Source organism: Simochromis diagramma, unplaced genomic scaffold (assembly GCF_900408965.1).
Source record: "Simochromis diagramma unplaced genomic scaffold, fSimDia1.1 OVJJ01000487.1, whole genome shotgun sequence".
NCBI classification, from domain to species: Eukaryota; Metazoa; Chordata; class Actinopteri; order Cichliformes; family Cichlidae; genus Simochromis; species Simochromis diagramma.
In genome coordinates this window covers 4,475,230-4,488,262 of record NW_024387305.1, presented here as the reverse complement: position 1 = coordinate 4,488,262, position 13,033 = coordinate 4,475,230, and positions in this window count along the sequence as shown.

The window sequence follows — 13,033 nt, the reverse complement described above, 5'->3', positions numbered from 1 at the left end:
ACAGACGTCCTGTATAAGAAGGGCCAGAGTCGACTCCACCTGCTGAGGAGACTGAAGTCCTTCGGAGTCTGCAGGACTCTGTTAAGGACATTCTATGACACTGTGGTAGCATCTGCCCTTTTCTATGCAGTGGCCTGCTGGGGGAGTGGATGCACGGACAGGGACAGGAGCAGCATTGACAAACTGGTGCGGAGGTCTAGCGCCGTGCTGGGATGTCCCCTGGAGTCTGTGGAGGTGGTTGGCGAGAGGAGGATGCTAGTAAAGCTGACATCCATCATGAACAACCCACATCACCCACTGCATGAGTATGTGAGTGGGCTGAGCAGCTCCTTTAGTCAGAGACTGAAACACCCTCACTGCAGGAAGGAGCGCTTTCGCAGATCATTCATCCCAACAGCAGTTAGACTCTATAACTCCTCAATCACGATGTCATAAGTCACTGGACACTGTGAACATCCACGGTCACCACTTCATGCATAATGGGCCTTCCATGTGTATGGACATATGCAGGTATATATGCATATATATGCATATTTAGTGTGTACATGTGTGTGTGTGTGTACATGTCTATAAATAGGAATAGTAGTGGTACAATAGTCATGTCAAGCTATATAGTTTATGTCTTCCATATTTCCAGCCATATCCATAATCACATACTGTGTATGCTACCATTGTATATAGTGTATTATCTTACTTTTTTTCACTGATTGTACTTATTTGTATTTTTGTATTTCCTTCTGATATCTGTACCTGAGCTGAGGTGACGCAAAAATGTTCCCGTTGTGGGATCAATAAAGTCTTATCTTATCTTATCTTATCTTATCTTATCTTATCTTACCTATAAGGCAGTGACAATTACAACGTAGCCCCGCCCTCACCCTTCTGCGTCAGCTATTTTATTTTAAATGGGACCATAATTTAAAAAGTGTACATCATTCTGTAAAAAAAGAGAAAGTAGCAACTGAGATGATAAACCTAGTAGGAAAGTGTTTACAGAGGTTATACATTATAGATGTAGGGTGATTTATTCTGCTTCCTTAACCAAGGAAGCAGCTTACTGTAAAGTACAGTGTGATAGATGTTATTGCATTTGCAGAAAATGAATGGAAACGGAAGCACAGTGAATTAAACCTGAATATCCATGAATGTTCATGTTCTTGTACCTGAAGCACACAATGAACATTTCAGCAACATATCTGTGTTTGTTAACTATTGCAACCTTTTGTGTGAACACTAGTGTTTAGGGACAAATATTCAAGTCAGTGAGCCAGCCCTCACAAGTTAACTTGCTAATTAATTTGTGACTGATACGATTGCACAGCAAATGAGTGAAATATAGCCAGATGCTTTGTGAAGTGCTTGTTATATGCTTGCTACATTTTATACAAAGTAACAAAGTAGCTTTATTGAGTTAAAAAAGATGACTGAGTCATGACCAAGTATACCTGAATTACACCCACTAAAGTGAGCTCATATTAACTTAAAAACAACAGATACAGAAAACATTTTACCCACTGAACATCTTAATCAGTTCTTCATCCATTAAGCTCCCAAAACGAGCACTTTGTACTTCGTTAGCATTGCTGTATGCTTGAAGTTCGTTTTAGCAGCCAGCAAAAAGTCTGTTAGCCTAGCATGACCACGTCACAGCTACAATTTCAATTTGCACACAACACTTTGATGTCATTATAACTGATAACCTGCACACAAGTGGTTATCACTTCAACAGGGCTACATGTTTGCGAACTGGCAAACATTTAACTGGGTTTAAGTGATGTTACCGGTTTGCCATTTTTAGGACTGTTAGCCAACTTGTATTTTAGAACAAAGAGGGTTTTATATGCACTGAAATTATCACTCAATCAATACTTTAAGACACAATGAAAATAAAGGATGCAGAGGTTTATTCAATACATCTTTTTGTCATGTATGCACATTTCTTAACTGTTATAATGTTCAAAATCTGGGTGTCAGCTTGCTAACATTTGCTAAGTTGCAAAGCACACCGATTTAACAAAAAAATCGGTGATTATAACTAGTTTAAATGCATTTTTATAATATGATGTTAGCACCAGGTGTCCACATGAACAACACCATAAATTATCTACAGACTATGTAAATCTTTTTTGCTTTGGTAAGTATCTGTAGATGAGGAAAGGCAAAAAATAAAGTGAAAGTCTTTAACTTGGCCAAAACGTTCTTGGTGTCAAATAGACTTTTTGACCTGATGACTGCACTACAGAAAAAGTTCACTAATCTACAGCATTTGCTAGCATGAGAAACATGAACATCCGCAACATATTTCATGCATGTCCCTTCGGTAGCTGCAAACACTCATTTCACACCCATCTCGTCTCTATTTCAGTATTTCACGCAATACTTGAATTTATAACCATGAAATTGTAGCAGAAGATTGGTGTATTATTTCTGTTTTGTAAAAAAAATCCCTATATTCTTTACATTCATATACTTGAAGGGCATTTTCTGTGTTGTCACTGCTGCGGGCTCCAACATCTCAGTAGGTTTATTATTCAGAGGTGGTGAATCATTTTCTTTGAGGTTGTGTATTCGACATTTCACAAACAAAATCTTTTTTTTCCCCTCGTGCCCCCTGAACATGAGTATGTACTTTGCAAAGATTACTGGAATACCTATTGAAAAAAACAGAGCCTTGTTGATGCCAAGAATTTTTTCCAAATATCTTAATGCTCTCAACATTCTCTGAAGCAATCTGGAGATTTAAGACTTTCAGGGAAGTCGTGACCTTATTTAGAAAGGCAGTGAAATTAATAAAAAGTTTTTCACTTTTCAGCATATTCTTTAGATATTGTGCAGTTTTGGCATTTAAGAAAAGTTATAATAAAATATATATTCATCAAAAGTAATATGCAAATACTGTTTTTTGACTTTAGTTTAATGTACTCTGTCTTTAACCACTCAGAGCACGGCTTTCAGAGGCTATTTCTGCTTATTTTTTTAATGATGGCTATTTAATGTGGTTCTGGCTTGCCATTAATGACTTCTCAATACCAAGGACTTTGGGAAATGATCTCACTTCCCACTTACATTATTCCTTCCTTGCAGAAAAATAAATATATAGATGTTGTTGGCCAGTAAAAGCCAATGTCTACTTTGACTTTGATGCTAGCGAAGAACAATTGTGGTCTGAGGGCCCACTGTACACTTAACTTAAAACCGGAAGGACATTTGTGATGCTCTAAATATGTGAATGTTTGTGTTTTTATGTGTGTGTTTATGTATTTAGTGTGTGTTTGACAGAAAGAGAAAGAGAGAGGTGGCAGCTGGAGGAGCCAAGGGCCCCCCCGGGCTCCAGAAGACGTCAGACCCAGCTGGCCGCCTCCAGGGGAGGTCAGGATGTGTTGACAGCTTCCTGAGGCAGATGAGAGAGCAGAAGTGGCTCTGCCTCTCATCTCCAGCTTATGTAGATGTCTCTGAAGATGGCACAACACATCACATCAAGTTTCTCTGTAATTAACACTTTTCAAGAGTTTGTTGAAGGGCAGGTGTGCCCAAAGGAAGGCAGGAGGTGCGTCTATGTGTGATCCATTCATGTGAAAATTGCCTAATGAATTTGCAAATTTGTTCGCACAGATATGTAGAGCAGATGTAAAAATAGTATTTGTGCTTTCATTACAACTACAACTACGTTACGACTAATACAGCTACAATCAAAGGGGGACTCTGACTCCACGAATTTCCTCTCATGTAACACAACATATCATTGTGAATACCGGCTTTTATCCTTCTGTTCAGTTATCTTAAGCAGCTGGGTAATGCCAGACATTGTAATTTTGCCTGTCTCTGAACTGCTCCACCCTTCTCTCACAGAGACGAATCCAGTATCAGTACCACTACCACCCTCTTCCATCACTTGCAGCCTTGCAAACTAAACCCAGGTGCAAAGGTCAGATGCAGCTGTGATCCATGCAACCATCCCTCCATCTAGGTGCCTTCCCCTTCGCCTGGCAGCCTCCATATTGATTTGATTAGTTGCTAATTAAAACTTGGCAGGATGGGCCGAGCACAGGGGAGATCGCTCAATTAGCGGGGTGTCAGAGAATCTAATTCTCTCTCTTTCACTCTCTCCCTCTGTCTTTCTCTCCTTCCCTGCCATTTTGCTCGATCACACATTTCTTTTCTGTTTAATGAGTATAAAGGATGAGTGAAAAGCGAGGGAGGATAACTCTCAGAGGAAAGAGATCGAGCACTCTTGTGGAGCTAAAAGCCTCCAGCCCCATAATCCTTAAGCTAATCTTTGCTTAAAGATGCAGCTTGTAAGTTATAAAGGATGCAGTGGCTGCCAGCGGACATTCGTTTGGGCATGTTACCTCCAGCATGCGTCGATGGCTGCTACCATCAGGAACACATGCGTTGTTGTAGTTTTAGCGGTGTGCCTCTGGGAGAGGGAGGCATGAGCTCTTGTTCTCTTCATGTGTTTGTCAATTTACCAGATTTTCAAAGCTCTTCGAAAGGAAGAGCGTTCTGTTATGAAAGCTGTTTCCACAAGGGGAGTTTCATGTATTGATTCTGCTCATTTCATGATGACATTTGAGATATTTTTCTGACGTTACATCTCGCAAAGTACATCTTTGAGGAAACATCTCTATTAGAATAACAAGCTGCTGCTGCTGCTGCTGCTCCAGATCCTTTTGGAGTTCACTATTTTTCCTTGCTGAAATCATCCTTTCATCCCGAAGTGACTGACTGACTGCTCTCTTAGATCCTTCTCTGTCTCTGACTGCAGCCCACAGAGAGTAGGAGGCTTATTGAAAAGATTCCTTTAAGGCAGCAGTTCTGTTTAATTTGAGACTACAGGTGGATGCATTTTACCGTTTTTGGAGAATCTGTTCTCTGAAATCTTCATTTTGTATACCAAGCACTTGAATATAAGATGCAGAGGGTGTGCATCTAGGACTATGTGTATGTTATTATGATTTGGCAGCTGGAGTGTTGGCTTTTCTGATCCTTCTTTGCCTCAAATAAATCTGTGTTTTCTGACTCAGCTCCCACAGCTCCCAGCTTTTGGATGGATCCAGCTTTTCTATCACCCCCTCCCTGCCCTGTGTTAGAGGGAAAGTTAACAATCTCAGAACATATCATTGTGGCTCTGATGTAAGTCAATGCACACACACGCACACAGTCAACCCCAATGCTTTATAATGGAGCTGCTGGAAATTTTAAAAAGGACCAGGAGACATTTTGAGTTAGGAACCAGAGGAGAGGTGGATTTATAAATCATTAACTATAACTTGTTTATGTAACGCATATATTTAGTTTTGTCCACTTTATAGGCGCTTAAAGCTGCAAATGAAGAACACCTCCCAAGCTCTCACCCACACACGCCAATGCATAACAGCTCTGCTAAATGGCCGTATTGTTAAGCCTTGCTGTCATCATCCTCCCGCTCCTGGCAAACTGGACAGGACCCACATTCATTAGTTACTTCATGCTCTTATATAATATTTACAAGCAGTAGTTTATGTGACTACAGAGGCCCCGAGCTTCCAGCGAAGCCTGCTCTGGTCTGCAGGAGAGCTGGCTCATCTCCGAACTGATTGACTGTGGCTTTTTATACGTCCCTCCATTTTGCAGTGCGGCAGTGCAGTCTAAAATGTCAGTAGTGCTCAGTTATTGGTGCCAGCAGCAGTCACTCATACGCTGGCACTGATTAGCTTTGAGTCAGCCAGAATAACAACCTGGTTTGTGCTGTACAAACTGTAGAAGGCTATTGTCTAATGCCTGAATGCGCAGTAGGATGATATCACCTTGACATGCATGGTTAATGCGAGCGGACTAGCCCTATCAATCATGCAAAGGGGCTCTTGTAGCTTCTGCTTCTGCTATGTGGTAATTTTTTATAAATATCATTATGTAGGGTATTCTTTTTTTTTTATCACCTTAAAGGCCATGTATGCATATTTCAACTTCTTTCTGTGTAGTGCATATGCAATAAACAATAAACTGCACCTGGCTTCTTGGCACAGCTTTAAATCTAAGCCATTAAAGCAGTTTTTTTAAGCCAGAAGAGAGATGATCTTTGTACTGGAAGGTAAATGCTAATTTATTGGTTAATGCAAGCAAGTTTGGTTAGCAAAGTACACCCAGGGAATACCTGCCAAATAATGCTAATGTATTACAGTAAAGCAAGAATTACACTCCCTAAGAAAGCAGACTTTTCTCACGGTTAGTACAAATAACTTTTTTGTAAGAGGATGCTCCAATAAGTAGAGGCTATAACCATCTAGGTCAGAACCTGCTTTGTCACTCTAAGCAGCCACTTCATTAATCACAGATAACTTTAAGGTAATACAATTTAAATGAGTGAATTATATAAACTATTATCATGATTACTGATATGCTAAAATCTTTATTTTGTAAAAGGCTGTAAACATGTTTATTTCCACTGTATAATTGGGCATTTTAACATGGGTGTCTGCAGAGACTGATTTAATTTATGAGCAACCCTCGAGTGACTGGTAGAGGAACATTAGCTTTTTGGCATTCCTTCACTGGCTTCATTTATCAGCTATTTTTCTGACAAAGTGTTGATTTTATATGAGAGATTTGTATATTTGTCCTTTTGTTTAAGCGCAGATTGGTTTGGAGCGGGTGGAGCTCTGTTGCAAAAAGGTGACATCACATTTTTCCTTGCACAAGTCAAGATGTAGAGATGTCTGAGTGAGATTCTGGTGACAGGAGAGGTTTTCTATAGTTGATTTCACTGCCAGCGAAACTAAACCCACGGTCCTGATGAAGTAGATCCAATTAGTATGTTTAGGATGACGACAGTTAAAATATGTAATATGAAAAGGTGCTTTCTTGTACTAATGAACCCAAACCGAATTATGTTTTTCATTCTTATCAGCAGCCTACAGGATCTTTGGCCTCATTGTTCTGGTTGTCTGTAAATGTTATTTTGTATTTACTGGATGTAGAAACAAGAAACTGCGTGTTAGGTAAGTCACTGTTTTAGCTATTTTATATCAATTTAGTGTTCACAGCTTCCACCACAGCTTTACTTGAGCTTAGCTTTAAAAAACATAAATTAGACTGCCTCATAAATGCAAAATGAAACTCTTTTGCTTCTGGCTGTACTTCTAATGGTATCTAGACATGCAAATATGTTATTTGGACATTTCTGCCCTTACAGTACAACTGAAGCGAGTTTCATTTCTAATGCTCACCACATTGGATAAAAGAATCCACAGAGACAACTGTTTTCAGAAACAATGTCTCCATTATTCTGGATAATTCTCGCTACACACCATCACTTACTTTCACAGACTCTTTTGCCTCAGTAGTAAACTGTCCACAGTAGAGCCTTTTTCTTTTTCTCTTCTGTTTCGTGCCAAATGCGAGTTCACATTTGTAATGGATTAGAACACAAAGATCAGAATACCAGCCCTGCAATATCACTCTGGGCACTCGTTATGCTTCTTGAGAAAAAATTAAAAAAATCTAAAAAAAGGGAAAATGTCAGTGTGGGGGAGTTATAGAAAACAAAGGACGTGTAAAAGATACAGGGTTTAAGGGAGTGTGAGAGAGACAGAGTCTATGTGAGTAATGGAGATTGTACAAGAAAAATCCAGTCATACTAAAAAGGGAAACTTAAAGCCCGCACAGGCTGAGAGGTGCGTGTGTGTGTGTGAGCGTGTCTGTGTGTGTGTGTCAGGTGACAGAGAAGGATGGGGACATGGGCAGGCCCTAGTAATGAAGGACTGATAAGTCCCTATTTCCTGGGCCTGGGTTAATTGCGCCTACAGATAAAGGGTAATAAATTGTCACAGGGTAATGGCAGGAGCCTGGGCTAGACCCTGTCCCACATTCATCATGACTGGCTGGCTGGTGATCCTGGAGAGCAGTTAGGACTGAAAGACTGGTAGGCCCTAGGAGGAAGAAAGGGAACAGGAGATGGAGGAGAATCCTCAAAAGGCTGGAGGAACAAGCGATGTGAGACACTCTTACTTACAAGGTTTCTGCAATGGGTTGAATTGTGTCAGCGCAAGGACAAGAATGCATTTATAGGTAATGGAGCCTGTAGGAAAAATAGGAAATATAATCACTACATAGAGGTGATAGCATATAACATACTGCTCTATTTCAGGTAAAGATTTTTTATTTAAAAATCAGGTTAGAAGCCCTATCAACAAAACGTGCATACGTATCACAGTATAGTAAAAAATAGCAGTTGTATACCGTGTGTAAAACAGCATCCTTGTGTCGCACATTAAGTCTGGATAATATTGAGTGAATCAGGTTTTGACATTGTGTGACATTTTGTGGCATAAAGACAGTAGGACACAGTCAGTGTCAGATGCCTTCAAGCAAGTTCAAGCAAGGGAACGGCCTGAGTGGAGTGGGAGGAGGCAGGACACAATGCCCAATCCTCCCAGTCACACTCCTTGCTGTGAATCCATTGGACCTGTTCACACATTGGCTCAACTGGATATTATACAGACTTTCATAGAGCTTTTTAAATTTTCATCACACGTGTGTTTTCTCACATAAAGCTCCACCGGGTAATTGCTTGAAAGCATCGTTCACAAATGTCTGTGTAAGATTTATTGATTTAGCTCCCTGCCTAGCATTGATTTTGATAAAATTTTAAAAATGTAAGTGTGATGTACTGTGTATTATATTTCTGTGCAACTGCAATGCAAATGCAAATGCAATGCATTCAAAGACTTGCTTTTAAAACACTGAAAGAGAAAAAGAAAAAACATTTTACGGGCCAAATCAGATGAGCAATGAGACAACACGATAATATCCATCATCTAGTTTCTGATGCTTATCTGGTTTTGGGTTGTGGGAACACCAATTTAAGCAAAGAAGCTCAGACCTCTCTCTCCTCAGTCACCTCTTACACCTCAACCAAGGGCATCCCAAAGTGTTCCCAAGCCAGCCAAAGATATAATCTCTCCACCGTTTCCTGGGTTTGTCCAAAGCACCTCACCTAGGAGGCGGCGTCCTAATCAGAAGTCGGAGTAGAATCCTCAAAAGAGGAACAAACGATGTGAAACAATCAACACTAAAGCCAACTTAAGTGGCTTTGAGGTGGAAGTAGAGGCTATTTGGAGTTCCTTCCAAATGACCAAGATCTTCACCCTATCTCTAAGGGAGAACCCAGCCAGCCTTCTACCCAGCCACAACTCAGAGCTAATGTCCACAGGTGAGGAAAGGAACGTAGATTGACCAGCTCTCCTGTCGCCACAACATTATCCAACATCCAAATTGCTGCTGATGCTGCATCAATTCAGTGTCAGTCTTGCATTCCACTCTTCCCTCGTCCTGAACTCTGAATGGGTACTGCACCCTTTTCTGGCTGGGAGCCCTCAGACTTGGAGTTGTTAATCATCATTCCCACCACTTCACAGTCAGGTACAAACTGGTCCATGAGCTGCAGGTCACCACCCGATGAAGCCAACAGAACCACATCATCCACAACAAAGAAAAGATGAGATTGTGGAAGTGCTCCACTATGCCAAGGATTTTTTTTCTGTAAAAACTATGAAGAGGATACGACTTACTGTCATAAATACAGACCAAGCTCTGACTGTGTTTTTACAGGGACCAAATGAATGAATTGGAAACACACTGTTCCTCCTGAATCTGAGGTTTGACTAATAGATGAATTATTTTCTCTAACTACATCAGTGATCTCATTCCAAGTGATTAGCAAAGTGTACACTGTTAAGTGCCAGGAGGATTGGCAGGATTTATACATCGGGGAAACCAAACAACCTCTGGCGAAACGGATGGCACAACACAGAAGAGCTACCTCGTCAGGCCAGGACTCTGCAGTCTATTTACACCTACAGGCCAATGGACACTCTTTCAATGATGAGGATGTACACATCATCGACAGGGAGGAACACTGGTTTAAGCGGGGAGAAGAAGGAGGCCATTTACGTGAAAAGGGAAAGACCATCTCTGAATCGAGGAGGGGCCCTAAGGGTACATCTTTCGCCATCTTACAATACTGTGATTGCAGCCATTCCCCAACTCCCTGTGAATAGTACTCATGGCCATTGATCAGTGGGTTTTGGTCAGTGGTTGTTGATCAATGGTCATGAGAATTTGCATAATTAAGATTAAGGAACTGACCTCCCAGCCCATTGTTCCTCCAGTGGGCTGGGTTCAGTCATTATGCAAATGTGCTGTTTATAAGATTGGGGAAACCTGCAGTCAGCTGAGCCTGAAGAAGTCACTTGGATGAGTGACGAAATGTTTCTCCCACAAAACGCTACGTCCAGATGAACAGAATCAACTTTTGGAGATTTACTTACCTGGATGATTGAGCATGCATCAAGATGAAGCAAATTGTACTCTTCATCTCCAGACTCTGCTTCAATGAGGAGATTCTCAAAGTAGAAGGGACACCTTGAGGATCTGACTGTATCTTTAGTTGACTCCACACCGTATTCCCTGTGAGTAGAGCACTACTTACCTTTCTTGACTTACTTGAAGGTTTTCCAGAATTGCTTTGAGACTATTCGAACGTCTTGCTCTGTGGTCTGACAGCCTGACAGCTCCCTTCACCTCTGGCAGCCCCGTGCAGGTGGCTCACTAATGGAACTGCTAAACATGGTCCACTCTGCTTCCATTAGAGAAGGCGTGTCAGTGGGTTTGAGGAGATCCACTCAGTGTCTCCAGCCTCTCTTGAAATGCTGTTGAGGTCCTGCCTGAATGATGAGTGATAATTTAAGATGCCATTGACTGGGGGCTCTACCAGGTGCTCCCAGCACATCCACATGATATGTTTTGGGTACATTAGGCATATCCAACATTTTTCTCTGCCACCACCAGTTGGGGATCAGTTGACAGCTCAGCTATGTGTCCAAGATATATGGCAGCAGATCTGATGAATAATTACAAAATCAATCATCAATCTGCAACCTAGGGTGTCCTGGTGCCAACTGCTCTTATACTCTTATGTTCAGACATGGATTTTATTATGGACAGACTGTGCTTTGCACAGCGGTTCAATAACAGAACTGGTTCAGACTGAACAGGTCATTCCTCTCAGTCACACTCCTCCAAATGTTGTTGCTCATGTGAGCACTAAAGTCATGGTGGACAATGGAGCCCCAAGGTGGAGCATTTTCCAGCACCGTGCCCAGTCGCTCATGGAAAGCTGGATACTCTCTTTGATACATATGCACAAATTTCAGTTAGGATTCGTTCCCTGACCCAAAGGCCAGGGAAGCAAATCTTTGTTCACTTGGGAAAACCCCAATGTACATGCACCAAACCTGTAGGGATACAAGTATACACCCCTACCTGCTGACTTTCACATATTACAACTCCAGCGTGGAACAGGGTCCACCCCCTCTCCAGGAACGTGGTTTTAGAGCTGTTCAAGGAAGACTAACTGTATCTTGTTGGTATATGTGATCTCAGTCTTTGGGTCATTACTTAGAGCTTTAGAGACACTATGCTATGTACTAGCTCAGAATCTTCACCAGCCACATAAAGTTTTAAAAGCTGTCTATTTCACCACTATCACTTCCACTTCTGGCTATTGCCTAATCCACAAGGCACCAAAGCTTTATGAGTGTGACTCATGTAGCTCCTTCAGTCTCAGGCAAGCCAGGTCCCATGGTCTTGAGCCTCCTACCCCGTGCCTTGCTCCAGGGTGGAACCCTAATAAACATGTCCTGGGTAAACTGATCACTTGATCTTTGGTCATCATAGATTTTCTGAATCAGTCTTCATCTGGCTCATAACCCAGAACCAATTTGCCTTAGGAAACCCTACCAGGGGCAAATTGCCCCCAATAACATGAACTCTGAGATCACAGGAAACACAAAAACCCCCCACCACAATAACGTGGCAATAGATGGAGGGGAGCACGATAATATACAGAGCTAAAGACCAAAGCTTAACAACATTATATCTATAGAGAATCAATTGCAACCTACTTGTTACTCATTTAACATATGATTAGTGTGTGCATTCAAGCACCAGTGGAGCACAGTGTGGTGGCAGCTGTGACAAAGGATAATGGGTGTCTGTCAGTTTATATTACACCAGAAGGAAATCACTCAGATGAAAACTTTGTGCTTCCTGTGCATTCTCTGGGTAGATGTGAGAAATGATATTTCCAGGGCTGTTAATGACAGGAGGGGTTTTTGAAAAACAGATGCAAGAATGCATTGATATAGCAAGTGCTGGTACATTGTAATTATATTTAGAGCAAACGGTCACACATAGTGTCAGTGAGATGTGGTCCATTACATAAAGAAATAATTCACAGTACATGTTTTAGTGGGACTCAGTGTGCCACCTTGCCTGCATGACAGATCACTTCTTCACACTGAGAGATTGTGGTGGTTTGAGGTTGGCGCAGAGGCTGAGGGATGATGCATCCAGCACATTATACAGAGAGCTTCTCCCACAGAGGAAGTTGATTTCCCCACCATGCAATGATGACACTCAGTGCAGCATGACATATGATGTGTGTACAAACAGTGAGCACATAGGATGGGGCCCTTGTTCCTTTTGACTGTTTTATGTGGGTCACATACAGCGTTTAGAGCCAAAGCAGGGCAGATAGGACATTTTTCACGTAGCCCATAAAGGAAGCGAAACAATGCCCTTAAGATGTGACTTCTTGCCTCAGAGGACACCGCCACCCAGTCCCACTAGGACTGTATCATATAACTTTGTGCACAGCACGTCATATGATCCTGAATGTATGCAAGAAGTTCAGCTCTTACACATTCTTTCTTTTTCTATTGTGAATTCACTCACATTTTCCCCTATAATTATCCTCTTTTGGCTGATTCTACGCTTTGCACGCCAGGAATGTTAAAAGAGTCGTTTAACGAGAAGAAAAAGCAAAAGCGAAATCTTACCGCTAACATATAAGCTGGTAAGCTTTAAATATTCTTGTCATGTGGTGTATGTTTCTCCCCAGGGGAGGATTTAGGCCTGGGAGAAACTGTGATATGTGATATGTAGTCATCACAACTTTCCTTTTAACATTTTCAATAGGACCATACGAAAATAG